Genomic DNA, 16,132 nt, shown 5'->3' on the forward strand with positions numbered 1-16,132 from the left:
GCACCTTAGCCAAATTGGAGCCGGAGCCCCGATTCTAGAAGTCCCACCCCTGAACTTGGCACCCATCATTTTCACTGGGGAAGGGGGGAATGTGGAATGAGGCGCAGGTTGTAATTTGCACATTCTTGGTTCACGGGGCCACCTACACATGTAAAAGTGCACTTACCTTCAAACAGATTCAATTTTCATTAGTGGGATGTCCAAAACACGATTCGTGTGCTTTAGACATTTGAGCAAAAGGTCTAAAGCTGCTGGAGTTATTTGTAGAGGTAGGGTACTCTTTTGGAGAAGTCCAAGTACCACTTTGGGAGAGCTCAAGTGCCCTTTGGGAGAGGTCAAGTGCCCCACTTTGGGATTGTTAAACATGAATGTGCGTAAAAAAGGATAAACTCAGTGGGACTGTCAAGCCATTTAAATCCCCAAACTCATTGGCCAGAATCTTCGGGTCGGCGAGCAGAGGCAGGCCCCGCTCACCGACTCGTCCCGACGTCACCGCGCATCATTCCGATCTTCAGTTCAGCGGGCGCATGCTGGGGTCGGCTGAGCGCCCGCCAAACTGTCAAAGGCCTATTAAGGCCATTGAAATTCCAATTAAAATAATTAACTGAGCTGCCCGTCCAACTTTAAGGTTGGCTGGCAGGTGAAGAGCCCAGGCGGCCTTCGCAATTATTATGAAACCTCATCCATGCGCAGGATGAGGTTTCATGAAGGGTTTTAAATTTTTATTAAAATTCATAGACATGTCCCAGCTCACCTGACACTGTCACATGAGAGGACATGTCTTAAAATTTTTCTTTTCTTTATTAAAATTTTTACAAACCAAACTAATCTCCCTGAGGCAGCTCTGTGCCTCAGGGAGATTTCTGTGCTCTTTCGCACACATGCATGAAGAGCGCAGGCCCCGACTCAGCCTACGCCCCCCCACCCTCACAGGGAGCCCTCAGCGCTCCCAGGTGCATGTCACGCTGGGTGGGCCTTACTTGGCCTACCCACGTAAAATGGCGGCGCACAGCCATCTCTGTGTGCCCGCCCACGCCAGTTCCCACCCAGCCCCCCCACCCCCGACGGGGAGAAAATTCTCCCCATTATATTTTAGGGAGAAAAGACAGGCTGCAGTTGAAAAAAAAAATCAGTGATTGCAATTTCACTAGCTGGTGACATAAATGTGAGGATTATCATTATAGGATTAGTGCTGCATGACTGATTCCACAACCTATAATTAACACAGCATGGAGCCTGTCAGTTCACAGTTTGATTTGCAGCTCCAAGCGATTATAAAGTCTTTGGTGTGGGACTGAGTACAAATATTTGTTCCTTGAATTTGAGTGCAATGTGTTTTATAAGGGATTAAGTACTTGAAGAAATTTAAATGTATTAAATGGGCTTTTATCAAAGTTTTGTTTTTTTCTTTATTCTTTCATGGGATGTGGGCATAACTGGCAAGGCCATCCCTAATTGCCCTTGGCAATGGCTTGCTAGGCCATTTCAGTGAGCAGTTAAGAGTCGACCACATTACTTTGCATCTAGAGTCACATGTAGGCCAGACCAGGTTAGGATGGCAGATTTCCTTCCTTGAAGGATATTAGTGAACCAGATAGTTTCATGGTCACCATTATTGAAACTAGCTTTCAATTCCTGATTTATTAATTGAATTTAAATTCCACCAGGTACTGTGGTGAGATTTGAACCCTTGTCTCCAGAGCATTAGCCTGGTCCCCTGGATTATTAGCCCAGTGATATTACCATTATGCCACCATCTCCCAGATGGTGAAGTCATCAATAGACACTTAGAATGTTATCTTATTTCATCTCAGGATGTCTCTTGAGGCCTACCCAAGGTGTCATCGAGGGTGTTATAGCAGAAAGTGGTGGTTGGGGGGCATGTGTGGCATAAATTGGCACTAAGTTGGCATAGGGGCTATCAAGGGCCATGGGGAGTGGGTAGAGGGGCAAAGGTTGGCATGGAGGGTATGAGGAGTCGTGGGATGTGTTGGGGGGAGTCAAATGGCATGAGTTAGCATGGATGGAGTTTGGGAAGTGTGTGGGGTGTGAGGGCTACAGGGCTGTTTTTGTGTTTTGTTTTAATAACTGGGACAAAGTCCCAGAGCACTGAGGCGGGCCTTTAAAACAGCCCAGCTCTGCATCCTGCAGTTCCCATGGCTTCCACCACACTGTTTCTGGGGCAACGGGCCTGACTCCAGTTAACATCAGACACACCTTCCCCCCCTCCCCCACCAACAGAACAAAAATCTGAATATCAGTGGAATTTCCTCCCGAGTCAGGTTTGTAGAGTTGGAAATTTTCCAGATTCTGCGCTCCCTACCTACCTCTGTGTCATCAGCAAACTTAATCGGCATAAGTTCAGTCCCTACATCTAATTTACTGATATGGATTGTAAATAGTTGAAGCCCAAGCCTGTGGCACTTCACTAGTAATAGCTTGCCAACCTGAAAATGACCCATATATCCCTACTCTCTACTTCCTGTTAGCTAACCAATCCTCTATCCATGCTATTATGTTACCCCCTACACCATGAGCTCTTACTTTATGTAGTAACCTTTGATGTGGCACCTTATTGAATGCCTTTTGGAAATCCAAGTACACCACATCTACAGATTCCCCTTTATCCACCTTGCTTGTTACTTGCTCAAAGAACTCAAATAAATTAGCTAAACATGATTTCGCTTTCACAAAGCCATGTTGATTCTGCCCGATTATTTAATGATATTCTAAATGTCCTGCTATTACCCTTAATAATGAATTATAACATTTTCTCTATGGCAGATGTTAGGCTAACTGGCCTGTAATTTCCTGCTTCCTGACTCACTCCTTTTTTGAATAGAGCTGTTACATTTGCGATTTTCCAATCCATTGGGATCTTTTCAGAATTTAAGGAATTTTAGAAGATTAGAACCAATGCATCTACAGTCACTTTTTTTAAGACCCTAGGATTCAGGCCATTAGGTCCAGAGGGCTTGTCAGCCTTTAGCTCTAATAGCTTTGCCAGTACCTTTTCCCTAGTGATTGTGGTTATTTTAAGTTCCTCCCTCTCTTTTACCTCTTGATTTTCAAATATTCTTGGGATTTTCTGTGACTTCTACAGTGAAGACAGATGCAAAATACCTGTTTCATTCTTCTGCCATTTCCTTGTTTCCTGGAAGCCCATCACATTTGTTTCATGAACTGAAATTTTTATATACAAAAAATGAGTTCGCTACCACACCTGATCATGTCCCAGCCCTATGACAGATTACAGGTAAGATCAAGCTTCATTGAGTTAAGAAAGGCTGCTTTATTTATAAAAAAAAAGCCTTCATTTTTTAGTAGCTTAAGGGTATGTCAATATTATTGAAACAAAACTGTGGAACTGATAAAGGGTCATTCCCAAATATCTAAGTGTCTTTTGTTCTTCACAATATTGATCAACCTGTTGTATATATGAAACATTTTTCAACATGAAGATAGAAATTACTGTTGGTGTATTTATTTAACATGCCTCAGTCTATTGTTGTAACAGAAGGGTTAATGTGTTTAAATTAAATGTGTCATGCCTTCCAGTAAAATAGCGTGCAGAGGAAGGTCTTTCATATAGGTTAATCATTCATCTTTTATTATCAGGAACAGTCATTTCTGGTGCCTTTTGCTTTTTAACCCATTAATTGGACTCAAGTAGACTTAGTATCCTGTTAATACCACAGTACAGCTGCTACCATTTTGGAAGGGCTTTTCCTTGGGCCTGTTGATGGGCCTCTTGATTATGCACATGGGGCAGGATTTTTCATCTGGCGGGTGGGCTCGGCAGGAGTGGGCAGGTGTGGGCGCAGAGCCGATCGCCGCCCGCCATCAATTCCGCGCCACCATTTTACGCGGGCGGGCCAATTAAGGCCCACCCAGCGTAATACGCGGCCGGTAGCAGTGCAGGCGGTGGGGAGGAGGAAGCACGAAAGAGCGCTTCAACCTCCCAGAGGCACGGAGCTGTCTCAGGGAGATTGAATTGATAATAAAATTATTAAATAAAAGGTGTAGAAATTTATTTAAAGATGTCCCCTCATGTGACTGTGTCACATGAGTTGGGACATGTTTTTAAATTTATGAAAATTTTAACATTTATTTCATAAACACTTTAGGAAACCCCATCCCGCTTGTGGATGAAGTTTCCTAAAAAACGCGAAGGCTGTCTGGCCTTTTCGCCTGCCCGCCAACCTTAAGGTTGGACGGGCAGCGTTTATAATGACCTTAATTAGATCCTTAATGGCCTTAATAGGCTGTTTACATCTCGGCGGGCATGCAGGTGACTCCGGTGTGTGCCCGCCAAGCGAGACATCGCTACTGAACACGCTGACGTCAGGACGCAGGCCCAACGTCATCACGCATCATTTTACACGTCGGCGTGTCGGGCTCGCTCCCGCACACCGACAGGAAAATTCTGCCCATGATGTTTCTACGATGTAGTCAGGGACCCAAGTCACAATTTTAAGGGACAGTAGGTGGAGCATGCACCACGTAGCCTAAGCCCATATTGACCAGGCCCGAAGATGGACAACTGCTCACCTTTCTAAAAACGCCCTTGAAACATTGCTGCCAGCCCAACTCACCCCTCTTCTCCACTTCACCTCCTATTGTCCAGGACTATCTGTGGGCTATCGCAGTGTTCAGGCTACCCAGTATTGTGGCAAGATAGAGTAGGATGCCCAAACAAGGATTACACTCACTACGGTGGAGCTTGGGTCCCAAAATGGCTTGGGCTTCCTGCCAATGGGAGCAGATGGTTGGCTGGCATGCTTCGCAAGACAGTCACACAAAAATTAAAACCTATCCTATGGGTTGCAGAAATGTGAGCTGAGACGGACTCTAAATCTTGTGTTTTTGGGAGTGGGTGGGGAGGGGGGGGTTGGCCTGACTGATGACCTCCAGGCTGGAGCTTGCCATCTATTATATTCTTACCGAGTTATTAATTTTGTTGCTTACAAAATTAAGCCCTGCGGGTCTTGACCTCCCTAATATGGATGGATGGCTTTGCGGTGCAATACACAAACCTTCACCATGCATGTGTTAACATATCGACAACTACTTTCAAAGGCACAAAAAATAATTGGGTGACACACAAACGGGTGTCTGCATCTCCATTCGTACACCGTAGTAATACAAAATCCCAAATACAAGCATCTCACTGTAATTGTCCAAGTCAAATAAAACCTACCCCATTGCAGCCCCAGACCAGTTTCATTTCTAAACACTGGCAACTTTCCTGCGTCAATGAAATTTCCAGCAAAATAACGCCAACAAAGCAGGAACAGCTTCTGACTCTCATTTCCATGAAGCTTCTGAAAGAAGTTTTGAAGAAAACAAACATTGACAATACAACTGTCAGGCCCAGTTAAGAAATGTCCTTTGAGGAAAATGGAACGCTTTTAACAGCTGGATTTTAGCAGCTAGCGTGTTATACATAATGTCTTTGGGGAAAATTCTAAATAAATACGCCACAAATTCTCAGATACCATCAGCTCACCTAAATATGCAGTTGGGTTATACAGTAATAAAGAAATAGGCCATTGGGTTCAACCAGTAATTGTCAGTGTTCCCCATGGGTGTAAATAAGTAGCTGTAATTATATTTATCAAACTTCTCCCTTATACCTTCAATGTATTTAATCTTAACTTAATTTAATCCCTTTCCCCTCCCAACCCTATTTCTTTCTGTGTCTGCCCCGGGCTCATTTATTTCCCAATTCACTTACAATTGCACTTTCACAATCACATTACCATCAGTAACCCCTTCACCCGGATGTTTCTGCAGCTACCGATGTGTTCAACCACACTCTCACCTTTATGTTTGATGCCCTTGACCCCACGAAAACTTTTATGTTTGGGTAAATGAGTTTGTTGGCCAACTGAACTCTAACTGCATGCCTTCCTATGTTCTCATCAATTTCTGTTTGCAATCAATAACGGGGAGAGACTGATGTATGAATAAACGGTATAAACAGTAATGGTTTATTGAGACATAGGGCAGAGCACCAGATCATACGTGCTTACTCAGAAACCTCCAGAACTAGACTTACAGTTCCCAGTTGCCCGCGCTGTACAGTGATTCATCAGTGCTGTCACGTGATCAGTACACTTGCATTCTCTTAAAGGGACAGGGTACCTCACTTTACCGCAAAAACCATTAATCTCTCTCATCCAAGTACATCCCTTATCTCCATTCCCCTAAGTCCAAGCAATGCTAGTTAGACCTGGCTGAACTACATAAAGGCCCTTCTCTCATCTGTAAAAACAGCTCATTATTCCTACAATGTAAGGTTATCCCCAACTTCTTTCCTCTATCATAAACTGTCTTCTTAAACCCCTCTCCTCCACCCACACATAAGCGGGTGTTTATGTACTCTTTGTTGCTAAGATCAAGACCATCTGATCAGTTGTCTCTGCCATTTTCTCCCTTCTTGTAGCCCACTTGGCTTAGCTTCCTCTAAGGTTTTCCTGCTCTGGACTTAAACTCACATCTTTCTCAAGTTTCTCTCCTATCTGCCCTCATGTCCTCTGCAAATTCATATTGTACTTGAGATTCACTTCCCGCTCCCTCGACCATATTTTCACTAAACCTTTGATGACCCAACTTCCCTTCTTGACTACCATGTTAGCTGATATTGTTAACAGTTCTTAGTCCTCAGGTACTGACTTCTGCTTCTTCAAATCTGCCTTCATTGCCTCTTCCCCTCAAAACCAATGCTTGATCCTTCTGACCTTGCAAGCTGCCAGCCCATTGCCAACTTCCCTTTTAGATTAGATTACAGCCTCTCCCACAGTACCAAAATGGCTCTCATTAAAGTCACAATTGGCATTGTATGTGACTGTTATAAAGGTAAGATGTCTCTCCTTGTCCTTCTCAGTCTGTCTGAAGCCTTTGACACCAGTAGGAATAAACAAATCACTTTGAGGATGGCAAGCTGTCTCTGGTGGGGTACTCCAAGAATAAGTGCTGGAGTCTCAACTATTTGCAATCTTTATTAGTGACTTAGATGAAAGGATTGAATTGTAATATATCCAAGCTTGCTAATGATACAATACTAGGTTGAAAAGTAAGGTGAGGAGATGCAATGAGGCTACAAAGGAATATGGATAGGTTAAGTGAATGGGCATGAAGGTGGCAGATGAAGCATAATGTGGGAAAATGTGAGGTTATTCACTTTGATAGGAAGAGTGGAAAACAGAATATTTCTAAATTGTATCAAATGTTGCTGCTCGGAGGGATTTGAGTGTTCTTATATAATATACTCAGAAAGTTAACATGCAGGTATAGCAAGCAAGTAGGAAGGCAAATGGTATGTAGGTCTTTATGGCAAGGGGATTGAAGTACAAAATTATAGTCCTGCTCCAATTGTACATGGCTTTGGTGAGACCACACTTGGGCCGGAATTTTCCATCCTTGTTGGCATCAGGTGCCATGGCGGGTATGAGCGGACAATATGGCAAGAAGACCGTCATGAACGCAGATTGCAATCGTCCGCTCCATCTGACAATGGTGGCCCATGTTTCTCGCCACTGCACGTTGGGAATTTGCATCTAATTATAAACCATGCTCGCCGGAATCATTCCCCCACGCTGGATCATCCGGGCATGTCGGTGTGATTGCACGCTAATGTGTTTCACAACTGTACATAAGTGGCATGCACCTGGCAAGCTGCACCTTAATTGGCACTTTAAGGTTTGTTTGCCTACCTTGCTTTGAGCAGCACTCACAGTCATCAGCGCAAGTCTTCGTAGGCAACACCACATCACTTTTAGTGGGGGGGTTCATGGGCAGGTCTCTATCTACATGACCAGCTGTAAGGCAGGATTAGCTTTTCAATGGCTGCAGGGCTAGGGCTTGCTTGGGGGAAGGAGGAGAAGTGGCCTCAGACAATGGAAGAGGCTGCAGGGCGAGGGCTGTACTGGAGAAGGGGGGTATCCCAGGGTCTGTGAGGGGGCACATGTTGATATGTGCAAGTGGCCTCAAGAGGGTAGAGGCTGAGGAGGCAGTCTCCAGAGGAAATGAGGCCAGATCATGATGTGAGGGTTTGTGTGAGAGAGTGAGTGCTGATGTCACTTGAGCTGACAGTGAATGTGTGATGGCCTTGTGAGTGTGCCAGTTTAGAATGATGAGATGGTTGCTTTACCCAGGTGGCCAATGAGATCATTCATCCATTTTCTGCACTGGATGACCAAACTTTTGTGTGCAGCATTGGCACTGACGGCCTCTACCACCACCTCCCAAGCCGGAGTGGTGAGACTGATGGGCCTCCTGTGACCAGAGTGAGGATAGAGGACATCACACCGGGCATCCATAGTGTCCAGAAGGCGTCCCAGGGATGCATCACTGAATTGGCGGGCTGCATCTTCTTGGCTTGTGGGACCATGTCTTCACCGGTGCACTCTTGGGCTGCAAGCATTGAAAAGTGTGCATGCAGCTACAGTTTAAATATGGTACCATGCGTGAGGAAGCGGCGAGGTAATGGTGCGGCCGGCAAATTGGAGGCTACCCACCAGCGAGACAACGTATTTCTGTGGCTCCATAACTAATGAGGCTGGAATGGGACGATACAGGCAAAAACCACCATTGCAGCCAGTGGGTAAAATACCCTTTCACCCGCCCGCTACACACTTAGCGCAGATCTAGGACAGTTCCACCCTTGGAGTACTGTGTACAGTTTCAATCTTTGTACTTAAGGAAAGATATATTTATTAAGAAGAGGTGAAACAAAAGTTCACTAGATTGATTCTTGGAATGAGAGGGTTGACCTAGGAAGGGAGATTGAGTAGAATGGCCCTATATTCTCTAGAGTTTAAGAGAATTAGAGATGATTTCATTGAAGCAGAAAAGAATCTGGAAGACTTTGACAGGGTAGATACCATGAGGCTGTTTCCCTAGCTGAAGAGCCTTGAACTTGGAGGCATAGTCTCAGGATAAAGAATCAACCATTTCGGATTAGGTTGAGGAGAAATTAAGGGTTGTCAATCTGATGGGGAAAGTGTAATTGAGGTTGAGGATCAACCATGAGCTTGTTAAACTCTGAGTAGGCTCGAGCGGCCACAGGCTCTGGTTCCATTTCTATGGTTGACCGCACCATCTTCCTCCATTGCCTCTTCACCGTTGTTCAGCTGAAAGGGACCTCATTCAATTCTTAACTATCCAATCATAGCCAGAGAATCATCTGCATTGGCTTCTCTTCCCACTTCTGCACTGTTACCTCCCAAGGGTCTATCCTTGGTCCCCTCCTGTTTCTAATCAGCATACTGCTCCTTAGCAACACCTTCCAAAATCAATCCCAGTTTCCACATGTATGCTGATGACATGTAGCTCTACCTCCCCATCTCTGCTCTTGACCCCTCCACTATCTCTAAACTATCAGACTGCTTGTCCAATATCCAGCACTGAATGGGCATAAATTTACTCCAGCTGAATATTGTGATGATTAAAGTTGTTGGCTTTGGTCCCCACCACAAATTCTGTATGCTCACCACTAACGCCATACCTCTCCCTCACAACTATCTGAGGTTGAAGCAGGCTATTCACATCTTTGGTGTCGAATTTGACCATGAGACGAACTTCCAACCATATATCTGCGTTAGCGTAAGATCATCTACTTCTACCTTTGTAAAATCACCTATGCCTGCCCCATCTCAGTTAATCAGCTACTGAAACAACCTCCATGCCTTTGTCACCTCTAAACTTGGCTATTTCAACACACTCCTGGCCAGATTCCACATTTCTACCCAACATTAACCTGACGTCATCTAAATCCCTGTCACCCGTGCCCTATAATTTGCACCAAGTCCTATTCTTCTGTAACCCTGTGCTGGCTGACCTAGATTGGCTTCCACTTGAGCAATGCCTTGGTTTTAAAATTCTCACCTTGTTTTCAAATCCCTCCATGGCGTTGCCCCTCCCTATCTCCATAATCTCCTTCAGCCCCACAACTCTCTGAGATATCTGTGCCCCTCTAATTCTGGCCTCTTGAGCAGCCTGATGTTAATCTCTCCACCATTGGCAATCACATCTTCAGCTGTCAAGGTCCTAAGTTCTGTAGTTCCCCCCCTAAATCTCTCCACCTCTCTTTTCTTCTTCAAGATGCTCCTTAAAATCTACCTCTTTGACCAAGCTTATGGTCATCTGCTTATGTGGCTTAGTGTCAAATTTGATAACATTCCTGTGAAGCACTTTGGGATGTGTTACCATGTCAAAGGCGCTATATAAGCAAAAGTTGTTATTGTTTTTGTTGAATGTGGACATAATTTCCACCCCAACCACTACACCTGGGAGTGGGAAGTCTGTTGCACAACCTTACAGCTTTCTAGGTGAAGAATTTTTTCCTGCTCTCAGTTCAAAATCTCTTTCATCTTATCAAAACCACACATGAATTCCTATGTGGCTATGACAAAGATAATCAATCCCTCCTCGTCCTTCTCAACCTCTTCGCAGCCATTAATATGGTTGGCCACACCATCCTCCTCCAACACCTCTCCTCTGTCATCTACCTGCAGTGGGACTGCACTCACCTGGTTCCATTCTTATCGATCCAGTCGTAGCCAAAGAATCACCTGCAGTGATTTCCCTTCCACATCCGCACCATTACTTCTGGAGTCCATCAATAATCTATCCTTGGCTCCCTTCTATTTCTCAACTGCATCCTGTCCCCCGGCAACATCATCTGAAAAGACATCAGATTCCACATGTACACTGACCACACCCAGCTCTATCTCACCACCACCTCCCTTGACCCCTCCACTTCTTTAATTTGTCACAATGCTTGTACAATACTGGATGAGCAGAAATTTCCTCCAACTAAATATTAGAAAGACCAAATCTATTAGGTCCTGGCACAAACTCCATTTGCTGGCTACTCACTCCATCCCTCTCCCTGGCAACTGTCCAACATGAACTTGGCTGTTCTAGTGAATCTGTGAAGTCTCAATATCCTACCTGTTTTGTTGAGCTTAGTGCTGCACGGAGTACTCCAAGTGAGTCTTATTAATGGTTTAAACTCAATCCATCATTGTATCTTGGCTTTTATATTCCATACCACTTGAGATAAAACCTAGAATTCTGTTTGCTTTTATGCAGCCTAATCCACCTGAGGCACTGCTTTCAATGCCCTGTGAACCTGTACCCCCCAAAACTTCTGTTCTTCCACAGCGCCAAGCCTGCTTTTGTTCAGACTGTAATTATTACTGTTGTTTTTACTGAAATGTATCACCTTACAATAATTGAAAACATTTCTACTCTTCTTAATTCCCAATTCGGAAGACACTGTGTTGTTCCAACGTCATCACTCAAGTGATCCAACCAATTTGTCTGGTGGGTACTGACATTCGCTAATTTCTGTGACAAAATGGTGTTTTTTTCTTCAAGCTTACTCATGGGTAAAAGCTGGCAGCCAGTATGTATGGGGCAGCAGAGCAAGAGCTCACAGGTTCAGAGTCGTGAGGGGTAACTCTCGGAAGTGCATCAAGAAATAATTATTTATATTAAGAGTCAACATCAGCTGGAATTGAACACTAGATTGAGTGGTTGAGGCTGGGACATTGAAAACATACTGAAAACTAAATAGTCTAAACCTGTGCTGTGAAAAAACAATTGCCCTTTTTACTGTATCTGTTCTGTACATAGTGACACATGGGGCAACTTATTTCTTCTACTGCTCTTATATCTGGACTGTGCTCTGGGTTTCTTCTGTAACAAAGGCCCAATTCTTTGTCGATAAGTTGTCAGCTTGATGAGGACTTTTTTATTTACTTGCTTCTTCCATAGTTAATATTAAGGTTCGCAATTTTAAAAATGCCTTTTTAAATTTTAACTGGTTTACTGCATTTCTTGAATTTCATCCGATATTTTCCCTCCTTTCTTCTTTCTGACAGGGTAGGTGCTGTCTGGGTTACAATTCTGCAAAGGAGCCTCTGGTACTCCACCCAAGTACATATTCTTTAATCATGGTCAAGGGCTAATGAACCCTGGAGGACAACAGAGTCCAAATTTATTCTCTCTCAGAATTCACTGTTTCCAAAAGATGCCACTTGGTCATGATGAGGAACAAAAACCATGGTTCCTCTTTTTTCTGACCCTCTGTTAGGCATGCTGCTTCAAGTTGTAGCACTCCAGCTCCTTTCTAGCTGAGATCAGATAGCTTGGATTAACTATACCCTGAGTCCTTTTGGGCAGTATGGCTTCGTTCTGAGCTGACCAGTATCATCAGCCGCTATGTGCTTTCAAGAGCTTTTAGATCCTGAGGGGTCTTGACGAGGTAGATGTGGAAAGGATGTTTCCTGTTGTGGGAGTATCTAGAACTAGGGGTCACTGTTTAAAAATAAGGGTCGCCCATTTAAGACAAAGATGAGGAGAATTTCTTGCTCTCAGAAGGTTGCAAGTGTTTGGAGCTCTCTTCCTCAAAAGACGGTAGAAGCAGAAGCTGGAATTTCCGCTCCCATTTGGCACTCCCGTCCTTGGTGGCGTGACCGGAAAATATCGCAAGATGGCCCTAGTCGCATTTCCAGGCGATGTAAATGCAGGACGCGATTGTCCCCTCACCCCACCGTCCAACGTCGGGAACTTAATTTTAATGTATTTGCATCTCATTATTGTGCCTGCATGCCGGAATCATCACTCCACGTCAAAGTTACCTCCCACATCAGCGTGACTTCAGAACGGCGTGATTTACAACTCCCTTAAAAGACGTGCACCTGGTGAGGAGAACTCGGAGGTGAGTGCACACAACCTTGCTCACAGGGATCACCCGTAGGACACCAACGACTCCTACATCCTCAGCAGGTCTCAGATCTCTGACATCTTCAGGGTCCACAGAGGCTGCAGGGTTGGCTCCTCGGGGACAAGGGTTACCCACAGGGGACGTGGCTGATGACATCCATGTGGCAGCCTCAGACTGCAGCAAAGACAGTATAACAAGGCTCATTCAGCAACCTGGACTTTGGTGGAGCACACGATTGGCATCTTGGAAATGAGGTTCCGGTGCCTCGACAGGTATGGTGGAGCACTGCAATAAAGTCCCTAGAGGGTGTCACGCATCATCGTAGCTGGTTGCACACAACCTGGGGCTGCAACAGGGGGAGGACCTGGCTGAGGAGGAGATGGAACAGCTGCACGTCTCCGCCGATGAGGAGGACATCGAAGGGGATGAGAGTGACCAGGTCCTCGAAGGCGGGGATGCCGGCTGTGAGGCCATCGCAGTGGCCAGACAAGGCAGGCGTGCTCATGAGACCCTAATAGCCGCAGGATTTCTGGAGGAGGATGATGACATGGGGACACTCCTGACATCCTCATATTGCATCTGTAAACATCTGACACCTGTCTGGCTGATGGCAGCGCACGTACCCTCTTTGATCAGGCTCATTGTCATGGAGACGCAGCGGAGGCCCTAATAGTCGCAAGGTTCCAGGAGGATGATGATGACATGCAGTGAGGACACTCCACAGGTCTTCACATTGCACCTGCAAGCGTCTGACTCCTGTCTGGCTGAGGGAAGCTCACTTGCGTTCTGTGATCAGGGTCATATCATGGAGACAAGGCAGTGATACTTTAACAGCATCTGATCCTTTGGCAGCCTTTGTCACCTGTCCCCTTCAGGACCACACCATCACCAGACACAGATGGTGAAGAAATGGGGGGCCAGCCCCACCTCAAAGGTTTTGAGAGCACACAGAGAAAATCACAGAACTCTGTGACGTCTGCCCACGACATTCTGGCAGCAATTACAAGTCACACCAAGGTGCAGGCATCACTGATGTGCTGAATGACTGTGAAGCTGGACAATCACTTTGGTCTGAAGGTTACACACTGCACAGGGAAGAGGCCCCGGACTGAGACACCTGCCTTCATCTTTTGCAGTATCCAAGGTTTCACATCTGAGTGACACGAACACTGCTCATCATCACAAGGAGCCATAGGCAGGGAGCATTCTTGGGAGTTTATTTACAATCGTGAACATTATGTACAATTGATTAACACCCGTGCTTATGCTGTGCAACTACATCTTCTCAACTTTCCTAACCGTGTCTTGGTGCTCTCCCCACATTCACAGCTGAAGTGGACGCAGCCTGCGGCCTGCTATGCCCTGCCTGTGATGACTTTGGCGGGTGTCCTCTGGAGGGCTGAGACATGGAGGGCCCCGGCCTGCTTTGGGGTCCTGCTGTGTGGTAGTGGTATCCTTCTTGGCCTGTGAGCTGTGGGGCTCACAGGAAGTGGGGAATCGGATGGGTGAGACACTCCCAGAGTCCCCTGGATGGATGGACTCAGAGTGTACACCTGCTGATTCTCCTCCCTATGGGTGCCCATGGGCCCCTGGCTGACCCCTTGAGAGGAAGGAGCAGCTGGAATAAGTTCGAGATGCCCCACCTCCCCCCCTCTTGCGTTGACACTAATGGATGCCAACAAGTGTCTCCGCGATGAAGTGCAGCTCCTGCAGCAGTGAAGGACCAATGTTCTGGACCAAGGTCCCTATGGCGGCCGCCATCCTACCAGTGTTGACCTCAATGCATTGGCATGCCGGCGCTATCACCTCAGACTAAAGGTAGGCAGACTCCTTCATCATGCCTTGCAATGTGAGGAGTGTAGCAGACAGCCCTTCCTGATGTAGCCGAGCTTGCCTTTGCAGCTCCAGCAGCTGAGGTAGAATCGAGCCCAGATGCTCATTACCTGACTTGGACTCAGTAGATTCCTGGCCTCCAACTGTCCTCTGAGTGCCGGCACCCTTGGATTTCCCCGCCCCGGCCTGCTGTGGATTAGATAGTGTAGTGTGACCATGAGGCTGCTGTAGAACTAGGTTCTACCGAGGTATGTGTCTCTGCGCTGGTGGAGGATGTGAGTGAGCACTGTGAGGGGTCTTTAATTTCGGCATCTGCGGCTTCCTCTTCCGAGGTGCCCTCGAGGCTGGAGTCAATGACCTGGCTTGTGGCTGCCCGCAGCTGCTTCCTGATGTGCCTGTGAGAGAAAAGAGAGAAAATCACTGCATGGCAGGGGACTGTAAAATGGGAGACATCACTCCTATGGTTAACTGACAGATGTTGTATTGCAGGATCCTCACTTGGTTGAGCACTGCCAACCTCACCATCTGCGCAGGAACAGTCCACATCCTCGTCAGCTAGCTGGATGGCTCTATTTCCAAAGGCCGTGAGGACCTTGATATCGGGCATTCCTTCACCATTCTGGGACATCTCCCTGGTGTTGTGGGCTAGGTTATCCTACATGAAGACAGATAGGGAGAGTGTAAGCAAGATGCCTGCCAGGCCAGATGAGAAGGATGTGTGGAGTGTGAGTGGTGCTATGGATGGTATGAGGACATGATGGGCAGGGGAGTTGAGGGTGTTTGTGAGAGAGTGAATGGTGATGCCCCTTGAGTTGGCAGTGAGTGCGAACCCTGTGGATTGTGTGATGGCTTTATGAGTGTGTGAGTTGAGAGTGATGAGAAGAATGACTTATCCTGGCAGAATGGAGAAAGTCATTCATCCTCATGAGGCTGTCCTGTTTTGGAGGGTGTTGGTGCTCACTTGGTGAGTTTGGTGACTGGTCTTCGTCTACAGCATGGGTAGAGGAGGTGGCGTCGGGCTACCACTGCATCCAGCAGGCACCCCAGAGAAGCCTCACTAAATTTGGGGGCTACTGTCTTCTTTGCTTCCAGGGTCACCTGTTGCCTGGAGCAGCCCTCTGGTCTGTAGACACGAAGTAGGCTGCACTCTGGCGCACTTTAAATATGGCTCCCAGAACGAGGAAGCGCTGAGATCATGGAATGGCGGGCAAATCCCAACCTGCCTGCCAGCAATCCGGCGTGTTTCTCATGCATGCATTATTAATGAGACGGGATGCGCCAGGAAGCCAACGCTATGTCACAAAAACCCGCCATTGCGGCCGGCAGGAAAAACGTCTTTTTTCACGCCTGCCGCCACACTTAGTGCAATTCAGGGAAAATTCCACCCTTTTATTTAAGACAGAGGTAGATAGATTCTTGATAAGCAAGGGGATGAAAGCTTATCAAGGGTAGGCGGGAATGTGGAGTTAAGGCTACAATCAGACCAGCCATGATCTTATTGAATGGTGGAGCAGACTCGAGGGGCTGAGTGGCCTATACTCCTGCTCGTAACTTATATAT

General features: G+C 46.3%; 1 protein-coding gene across 2 annotated transcripts in view; it reads left to right on the forward strand.

Annotated features, from left to right (window-relative positions):
* The window catches only part of blnk (B cell linker), a 226,762-nt gene that overhangs the window by 121,638 nt on the left and 88,992 nt on the right, over positions 1–16,132 (forward strand). The gene's annotated exons all lie outside the window — the stretch shown is intronic.

The sequence above is a fragment of the Cetorhinus maximus genome, chromosome 20 (assembly GCF_964194155.1).
Source record: "Cetorhinus maximus chromosome 20, sCetMax3.hap1.1, whole genome shotgun sequence".
NCBI lineage: Eukaryota > Metazoa > Chordata > Chondrichthyes > Lamniformes > Cetorhinidae > Cetorhinus > Cetorhinus maximus.